We start from the raw sequence: 9,285 nt of genomic DNA, 5'->3' as shown, positions 1-9,285 counted from the left end.
CTGTGGTGGATCCTTCTCTCCCCGACTCACCGTCCCTCTCCTTTCTTGCGGCTCTCCCTTGCGTTTCAAGTCCTTTGACGTCCCATATCCATATTCGTAGCTCAGTTTCTCTTTTCTCTTTTCAAGGGAAAAATGATCTTAATTACAGTTCAAAAACGGATGTTTCTGTATGTGTTCAGTCAGTACTTAGCGAGTACTAATGGGGTCCTGGGCCCTGTGCTGTCAACAAGCCTGATGTGTTCCCCAGTCTGCTAGCGCCCGCGGTCTAGCTCCCTTATCGGTTGGCTTTGCTATCAGCATATTACCCTTTTCACATTCCTTTTATTTATTAGAACTTCCTCACTTAACTGTTTTTTGTGCACTTTTATTTTTGCTAAACTGCTAAAAACTATTTTTTAGTCTTAATATTTTACCTCTGTTCTCTTATTTTTTTAAAGATTTTTAATTTTAAAGTATTTTCCCTGGGCCGTGGGTATTAGTTTTCTGAAGAAAGTCTTCAAAGGTTGGGGAAAGCACCTGAGGCTGCCTCCAAACTTCTGCCACTTGTCCGGGTGGCCGACACCTGCCACGTGGGATGGTTGCTACTGTCAACCATGTCTTTCCTACACTTTCACTTATTAAGACACCGGAGGAGCACCTGGGCGGCTCAGTCGTTAAAGTGTCCGACTTCAGCTCAGGTCATGATCTCACAGTTCATGAGATAGAGCCCCGTGTTGGACTCTGTGCAGACAGCATGGAGCCTGTTTGGGACTCTCTCTCTCTCTCTCTCTCTCTCTGCCTTTTCTGCTTGTGCGCTTGCTCTCTCTCTCTCTCTCTCTCTCAAAAATAAGTAAACTCTAAAAAAAAATACTGAAGAAACAACTATCAGCTAATAAATGAGGAAAACTAAGAGTTGGAGGGCTCTAAGAGAATTCCTAAAGCCCTCTTCTTCAAAGCAGAGTACTAACCTCTGTCATTTATTTTGGCCAGAAGACGATTCCCCTTGAGCTCCCTCTCCTCTTCTTTTCCTTCCCTCCTTCCCTCTCCCTATTTTCTTCCTCCCCCCCCTCCCTCTCTGCTTCCCTCTTTCTCTCTAATTATTCACTTTGAGCTTTTGAGGACTGTGAGACTGTCTCTGTCCTATTAAATAAAGTGTTTGTAGTTTATTGGATCTTCCAGGGATGAGCCATAATGGCAACACCACCAGCCCCATAGAGTCTCCTCCTGCCCCCGTAGTCACCTTCTCTTGTGAACCTGTCTTTGTGACTCTTACCCAGCACACCCAGGGCCACTTCAGCTGACTGCGAGGAGTGACCCCGGAAGGAACAAAGCCAGAATGTGCGTGCGTGATGGTAGTAGGAGAGGTGCTCCCGCTGTGACCAGCGCCGAACCTGGCTGGCTTGTGCAGAACAAGGTCCTGTCCCACGCGTGAGTGAGTCAGAGTGTCGGCGCAGAGCTTGGAGAACCTTTCATATGCCCATCTCTTGTCTCTTTTGGGCTGGATATTTTAGGCAGCTTTTCAAAAGTAAAATATGCCAGAATATTTATCATTTTGCTCTACCTCACATTCCAGGAACACTTCTTGAGGTGAAATGCTACAGATAAAAAAAAATTCATTTAGACAATATGTTTGCATAAACATAAAAGGACAAGGCCACAGACATCCAAAATGGTTTTGTAGAAATAGGAAAGAAAAGAAGGCTATCTCAATTTCTTTTTATTGTTTTTCTTTTGTTTCTTTTCTTTTCTTTCTTTTTTTTTTAGTTTATTTTGAGAGAAAGAGAAAGTGTGAGCAAGGGAATGACAGAGAAGGAGAGAGAGAGAATCCCAAGCAGGCTCTGTGCTGTCGGCATGGAGCCCGATGAGGGGCTTGAACTCATGAACCATGAGATCATGACCTGAGCCAAGAGTCCGACGTTTAACTGACTGAGCCACTCAGGAACCCCTCACTTGTTTTAACTCCAGCAGGAAAATCTGGAGTTTGATGTCATATAATTTACATAAATGGGAAGGACAAAGTGCAGTTAAGAAAGCATTTATCCCGCCAGAGAAACAGATTCCACATGTGGCTGGAACAGGCCCTCGCTGGGGTTGAGGTGCTCAGGGCCCTCTGTCACTCTGTGTCAGTGAAGGCCTAGCAGACGAGTGGGTGGCACCTCAAGACGGGCTCCAGGAGGGATGACCGAGAAGAAGGAGGTCCCAGGGCATGCCCAGGACCCAACACTAGCGGAAATGCAGGCCCAGGGGAGCAGGGGGCAGGCGGTGTGGGCTGCACACAAGAATTCAATCTGCAGTGTGAGCAGAAGGCCTGACACATTCCAGAAAAGAAAATAGGGTCACAGTGAACTGCTTCAATAAAAGAGTCCTCTGTACGGGATATTTGGGCCCCCACTGCAGAAGCACAGCTAACCGATACCTAAGTGTTTCCAAATTGAGGAATGACAAAGTTGATAAAGAGACACATTTGGTGAACATTTAATTTCCTCCCATTTATTTTGTCTCCTTTGAGAACATAGACATGAAACACATCAGTAGCACAGTGCCTGCTACAGAAGACTGGGATCCCTCTGGTCGGTAGAAATACCGAGAAAAGCTATGTTTGCTACCTGGAGATTATGGGGCTCAAAAAGGCTTCGAGATTCTGCTCACAAGAGGGTGAAACTGTTTCCCTTGACAAAGTCTAGTGGGTACGAGGAACATAGTGGTCAAAGGGGAAGTGGAAAGTCAAAATAAGGATATTAAACAAAGGAAAGAGCTCTTAGGGAAATAGCTGAGAAGGAAGAGCAGACTCTTTCAGCTCTCATTCTCCAAGAGAGCAGGCCGTCTGCACAAAGAGAGTCCCCACCCCCATGCAGCGTGTAGAGATCCTACCATTATTACCCTTATGTTAAGAGTGTTCTGCTAAGTGGCATCAGGGTGGTCTGTGGGCAGTGGATGGATTTTCTGGCACATGGTAACTCCTTTCTCTTTTCTTTGCTCATTTTTCCATCTGCCTTCTTTCCAGATAACAAAGTTTATTTTATGACCATGGTTAGACTGATAATGTAGGTTAAAATCTCAAGCCCTTGCTTGCTAGTATTGTCAGGTGCACATTATATAATCCAGGATAGAGAACATTATAACTTGGGAGAACTCTAATGGCATCATATTTTGTTTCATATTAGGATGGCCTTCACTGAAGTAATATATTGATTCAATTCAGAGACTGCTGGGGTACCCTCAATAAGTCTTTTAAATGGCTTTGAGAGACTAGCTACCCATGTTGCAGGGTCTAGGTAGGGTGTTTTTGTTTAAATATTAATTTTAGAATAGCTGTTGTTAGGAAAAAATATCCTTAGGAAAGGGCAAACAGGAATTTTTTTTTTTTGATAACTGTGTTTATGTTGATTAGTTTGAGGAGTACAGAAATATCCATAATTATCACAGGCTAAATGTTTTAGGGTTTTATAGGAAAAAAACAAAGCTTAGAGGAATGTGGTGACCTATACTAATTATAAGTGGCAAACTCTCCCCCTTTCATCATTAAAGAAAGGTAATATTATTAAAGTTCAACGGTTTGTAGGGCTTCTGCTTATGGTCAGGATAAATCAACAGAGGATGGATTTGCCTTCCTGCCTGAAGCACTTATAAAGAACTAGACAAAATATATGAACCATTGGAACTCAAGACATTGGACACAAGGCACCAAGGTCCAGTGAGTCTTGACAGATGGGAAGCAGCTAGGTGAGCCCTCCAGTCGCTCCAGACTACTGCCTAGAGAACGTTTTGAGACTGTGTTGTAGGGAGGGGAAACCCAGGCAGTGTGTGTTGTTCTCTGTGAGTTGAGAGATGGAGGAGAGAGTGTAGGAAAGACAGGGTAGGAAGATTTTACAGGACAGAATATCAGAAAATGGCTCATAAACCTAGATATAATACCTAAAGCTGAGAGAAAACACAGGACATTTTTATGACTTTGCATGTAGACAGAGTTCTAAACTCTATAACACCAAAACCAATGATCCGTAAAAAAACCAGTTGATAAATATAGTACTTAATCAAATTAAGAATTTCTGCTTTTCAAAGACTCTGTTAAAAGACTGGAAAAGACAAGACACAGACTTGGAAAAAATGTATTTGCAGATCACATATCGATAAAGCACTTCTATACAGAATACATAAAGAATTCTCAAAATGCAGTAAGAAAACAACCTGATAAAAAAAAAATAGGCAAAAGATTCGAACATACAGTCAACCAAAGAAGATATACAGATGACAATTAAGCACATGAAAAGATACTCAACATTAAGGAAATACGAATTAAACCATAATGAGGTAACAATTACACACATATTAATCTGACCAAAATTGAAAAGTCCCACCCTACCAAGTTGGGGGAAGTGGAACTTTTATACCCTGCTGGTTGAGAATGTGAAATGGTATCAACTGTTTGGGAAGTAGTTCGGCAGATTCTTAAAATGTTAAATATATACTTATTGTATGATCCAGTCATTTTACTCCTATTTACCCATGATAAGGAGAGCATATGTTCATCCTTAGATTTGTACATGAATGTTCATAATGTCTTTATTGTAATAGTTCCAAACTGGAAACAACCCAAAATCTGTTAACATGTAGGGAAGCAAAAATTTGTCACCCCAAAATATGTTTCTTTGGCAACGGCTGATAATTTTTAAGAAACAGAAGGCTCTGGAAGAACCTTTGATCTTCCCCCTAACTGCTTAAAAGAATTGAGATAGAGGGGGCATCTGGGTGGTTCAGTCGGTTGAGTGTCCACCTCTTGATTTTGGTTCATGTCATTATCTACCAGTTCATGGGATTGAGCCCCACCTCAGGCTCCATGCTGATAGCAAGGAGCCAGCTTGGAATTCTCTCTCCCTCTCTCTCTGTCCCTCCCTCAGTTGTGCTCTCTGTCTTTTTCTCAAAATAAAATAAATGAACATTTTAAAAAAACCTAAAGGAATTTTGATAGAAGATGTGCTCCAAGAAAGGAGCTGTCACCATAGATAGCTATGAACTAGGAGTGGTAGACAGGGAGGAACTTTAACAAAGTGTGTTAAAATTCCTCTCAATGTCTCATTGTTTCTATATGGCTCAGCAAATGTTTGTTTACATGATTCTTTTTCATTTTCCTATAAATTATTTCCCTTCCCTTTGACATCCCAGGCCCCAACCTTCTTCTCCTTAGCTCTGGGTGGCATAAAAGCCTCAGTGGCCTGACTACCTGTGATTCTCATATTCTTATGGAGCCCCTGTATATATGCAATCAGATTAGATTTTCTACTGCTAATCTGTCTCATGTCAATTTAATTCTTAGATCAGCCAAAAGAATCTTGAAGGGTAGGAGAAAATTTTTCTTCCCCCAACAAATATGTAAGGGGGTAAACAAATTGTAGTATATCTATAAATGAAATATGACTTGGGAGTAAAAAGCAATAACAAATATTAATGTCAAAATAATTATGCTGAGTGAAAGAGACTAGCACCCCACCAACCCCACTTCCTGAGTGAAAAAGAATGAGAGCGCAAACATACTCAAGGATTACAGTTGTAGAAAACTCTAGAAAATGCAAAATAATCCCTAGTGACAAAAAAAGCCAGTCAATGAGTGCTTGCCTAGGCTAGGGAGGAATGGGAGAGAGGAATCACCAAAGGGCATGAGGAAACTTTCTGGGGCAATGGATGTGTTCATTCTCTAGATTGTAGTGATGGTTTCACACATATAATTATATACCAAAATTTATCAAATGGGTCCGTTAAATATATGCACTTTTCTGTATGCCAGTTACACCTTAATAAAAACAATTGTGAACCCAGTGTGAGTATTTTCTTGCTGCTTACTAACTCACTGGAATAACAGTGGTCACTATGACTGTATCCAATGAAACACTCATAACTTTCTACTCTTCACTGGGTTATGCTAATGATATGTTGATGATTACAATTGCCTGTTAGGAGATATTTAACAAAAATATTAATAATTCTTTATGATCATTTAAGATACTCCTTAAATTGTTGTTGTTATTTGTAAAACTCTTGATTCTCAGAGGACAGATAGGTTGTTATAGTTGTTGATAGATTTGTTGTGTTACCACTACTTAGACTAACTCTTCCTGTGGCCTGAGGTTTTATGTATATGTATCTGTGTCTAAATTTTCTATTGTTAAACTTTCATCTGTCAGAAAACCCAGGCACTTCCTTAAAAACACTAAGGATTTTTTATAAACATTTGTCTTTCTGAGCCCTCTCAATTTTTTTCTTGGTATTTACCACACAGTTTTCAAGTGCTGACAGAAATAACTCTAGTACATGAGGCTTAATTTGGTACTTAATAAGTACTTGTTTTAATTTTATAAATCTTTTACATCTCTTGGGAAAATACAGCTCATTGATGAATAACTTTGGCACTTTTACAGTGCTTTGAATTCTTATAAGCTTTACATGACATCTTTTTCAAACATGTAGTAATTTCCCACCACTGATTTCACATTACATCTGCATGACATATACACCCTAAAATAAATACATTTCAGAGTATTTACATAGTATTATAACTCTCCTGTTTTTTGTAGTCAGGTTTATGTGCACTGAATAAAGAACTGGTACGTTTTGTCTTAACCTGTTGCTTTGGATTTATAACATGCTAAAGCTCATAAACTCAATAGAGGAATCCAGATTCATGTGATAATCACAAGGTTGAAGATTCTCATGACCCTTGAATATGAAAAATTCCCTTTTGAAATGAAACAGGAATTTTCCCAAGTCTTCATGGTATGCACAAAACAATAACCTTCCTTTATATACAATTGTTTCCATCTAAATTTTTCTTTGTAGCCCTTAAAAAAGCTTTGAGAAATCTTTTTTTTTTTTTTTTTTTGTCCTGCTGAGGTACATGGCCCAAGGAATTCAGGCCAGTTGCTACTTCCTCATCCATGGACAACAGACGTCCATGTGGAAACATCTTGGCCTGGCCAGATTACAGTCTAGTTATCTCCTAAAATAATTTCTTCCATGAGTTAATTTAATCACATTGGTAGAAAACTGTCATGTGCTGTATGTAAGCTGCTTATGTAAAATCAGCAGAATTGTTCCTTCCAGGTTCCATTCATACCACTTCTTGGAACTTAAATCTTAGTCCCATCATGGCAAATATTTCCTACTTAGCAAGGTCATGTCCAGTTACTGAGTTGGGATTTTCTGGGCTCAAATGTTTCTGCTTTAAACCCTGAATCTGATTCTTTAATTAGATTTTAGACACCAATAAAAGAAAACTACTAATATTATCAGAATAACACTACAATGCGTCAATGGAATTACTTGTTGATTCACTTAAACACATTTGCAGAGTGGACATTGTTTTTGTTGTTTATCCAGACCCTCTTCTCTTGGCCTTGCTTTTCCCCACTATCTTCAGTACATAGTTTCAGAAAGAACCACTATGTTCACGTAGTATTTACCATGGAGAGAAAGTAGAATCATGAAATAGGTAGAAACAAGCGCGCAAAAGCCTCTGAACTTTGTGACGTTGGTAAATCAGCTTAAGTCTGTTTCCGCATTTGGAAAATTGAATAATAGTAGTAAAGCTGATCCTTGAACAACATGACTTGACCCTTGAACTGCATGACTCCATTTACACGCAGATTTTTTTCAGTAAGCACACTACAATATTGTAAATATATTGTTCTCTTCCTTATGATTTTCTTAATAGTATTCTCCATTCTCTAAGTTACTTTGTTGTAAGAATACTGCATATAATACATACAATATACAAAATATGTGTTAATCAACTGTGTTATTGGCGAGGCTTCTAGTTAATAGTAGTCTATTAGTAGTTAAGTTTTGGGGGGTCAAAAGTTATACATGAATTTTTGACTATACATGGAGGCCGGCACCCCACCCCCTGCTTTGTTCAATGGTCAACTGTACTTACCTTATAGGATTATTGTGAGAGAGAAACAGCCTTTGACCTTCAGAGGCAGGCCTGGCCCTCAACTCTCTTGTTGCCCATAAGCAATTTCACAGGATACCAACATCAGACAAGGTCACTGTGACCATGTTGAAGCAAGAAACAACAAAAGCACTCCATCATCGTGTCTGAATATCAAAAATCAACAAGCGAAATAAGAAAAAAAATCAAAACGAAAATAATATTATCCAAACCACAAAAACGACCAAATGTCCTCTTTTTCTGGGAATCACTGGAATGACCACAGCTGCTTTACCAGGTACAGCTTTTGTTCTACTTCATTCGTCCTGCCATCTAGATAAAAATGATATAGAAGTCCAATCACAAAATGTTCTTGCCTCCGGACAACATCCAGTGCTGAGAGAAGCCCACTTTTCTTGTACCATCCCCAGAGTCCCCTGACACCAGGCCAGGCCCTACTGTATTAACTATGTTTCTAGTTTCTGTATCTGATGTTTTGCCTTCTGGGGCCTTGCTGCCTTGATCCCCGCTTTCATATGTAAGCTAACCACTCCAGAGCCTATTTACACTTGTGAACCACAGACCCCTCGTTCTAATCTCCCTTTACCAGGAGCAGACAACTAAAGGCAACCCCACAACCCAGTGAAATCATTCAAAATCTCCTAAACCTAGTAAGCCCATTCCTTCCTGGAGAAACCACAACAAGACCTTTTCCCTTTCCTCTCGCTCTCTGCCTGCCACCAGCCTCAGTGTTCTTTCCTGTGGCGTGTCCCCTACTCTGGGGAACTGTACATAAAAAAAAATCTTTTAAATGGCAATTGTCTTCTGATCAGTCGTCCTCACCCAAACTGGAATGAATGCAAAATCCCGTGTATATTTTTAAATACCTGTAAGTTCTTGCCAGCCTCCTCCCACTAACACGTTCCACAGTTCTCCATGCCATGTGGTCTCTTGTATTTCAGTGAGCCATTAGGCCAAGTTCATTCTATGGCACATATGTTTTGTGTGGTCTTTGCCTGGAGGATGTTAATATGAGATTAAATGAAGTAAGTAATGCTTGTAGAGGTCAATGACTGAAAACCTTAAGCACTTCAGTGATATTAAAAATGTGATCTAGTTCCCTTGCCCAAGGGTCATTGACCCAAGAGATGACCTTGGGGTGTTAGACCACCTTTTCCAAAGGAGAATCACCGAGGACAAAGCCCACAAACACAAAAGGAGTTGGTTATTCAGGTTTATTTTAGTCCGACCGGACAGCCCCTCCCAAGCACCCAAAGAGTCCTCAGAAGAGCGCCCCATCGAGCCATAGCTCAGGGTTTATATAGGGAAAGGGGCGAAGCCGGTGTACAGAAGCAAGAATTTTGCGGTTAGAGGTGGGAGGT

The 9,285-nt window shown here is 40.2% G+C and overlaps 1 long non-coding RNA gene across 1 annotated transcript; it reads right to left on the bottom strand.

Annotated features, from left to right (window-relative positions):
• Positions 1-1,550: 1,550 nt before the first annotated feature.
• On the bottom strand, positions 1,551-8,913 carry LOC120241898. The gene is made up of 3 exons (XR_005530977.1): positions 8,791-8,913; positions 7,907-8,236; positions 1,551-1,574 (listed from the first exon to the last, which is right to left on the bottom strand). It is a non-coding gene; the product is annotated as an uncharacterized LOC120241898 (long non-coding RNA).
• Between the last annotated feature and the right edge of the window lie 372 nt (positions 8,914-9,285).

The sequence above is a fragment of the Hyaena hyaena genome, unplaced genomic scaffold, assembly GCF_003009895.1.
Source record: "Hyaena hyaena isolate Hyena2069 unplaced genomic scaffold, ASM300989v1 scaffold_293, whole genome shotgun sequence".
Classification (NCBI taxonomy): Eukaryota; Metazoa; Chordata; class Mammalia; order Carnivora; family Hyaenidae; genus Hyaena; species Hyaena hyaena.
This window is presented reverse-complemented; position numbering and strand designations above follow the sequence as displayed.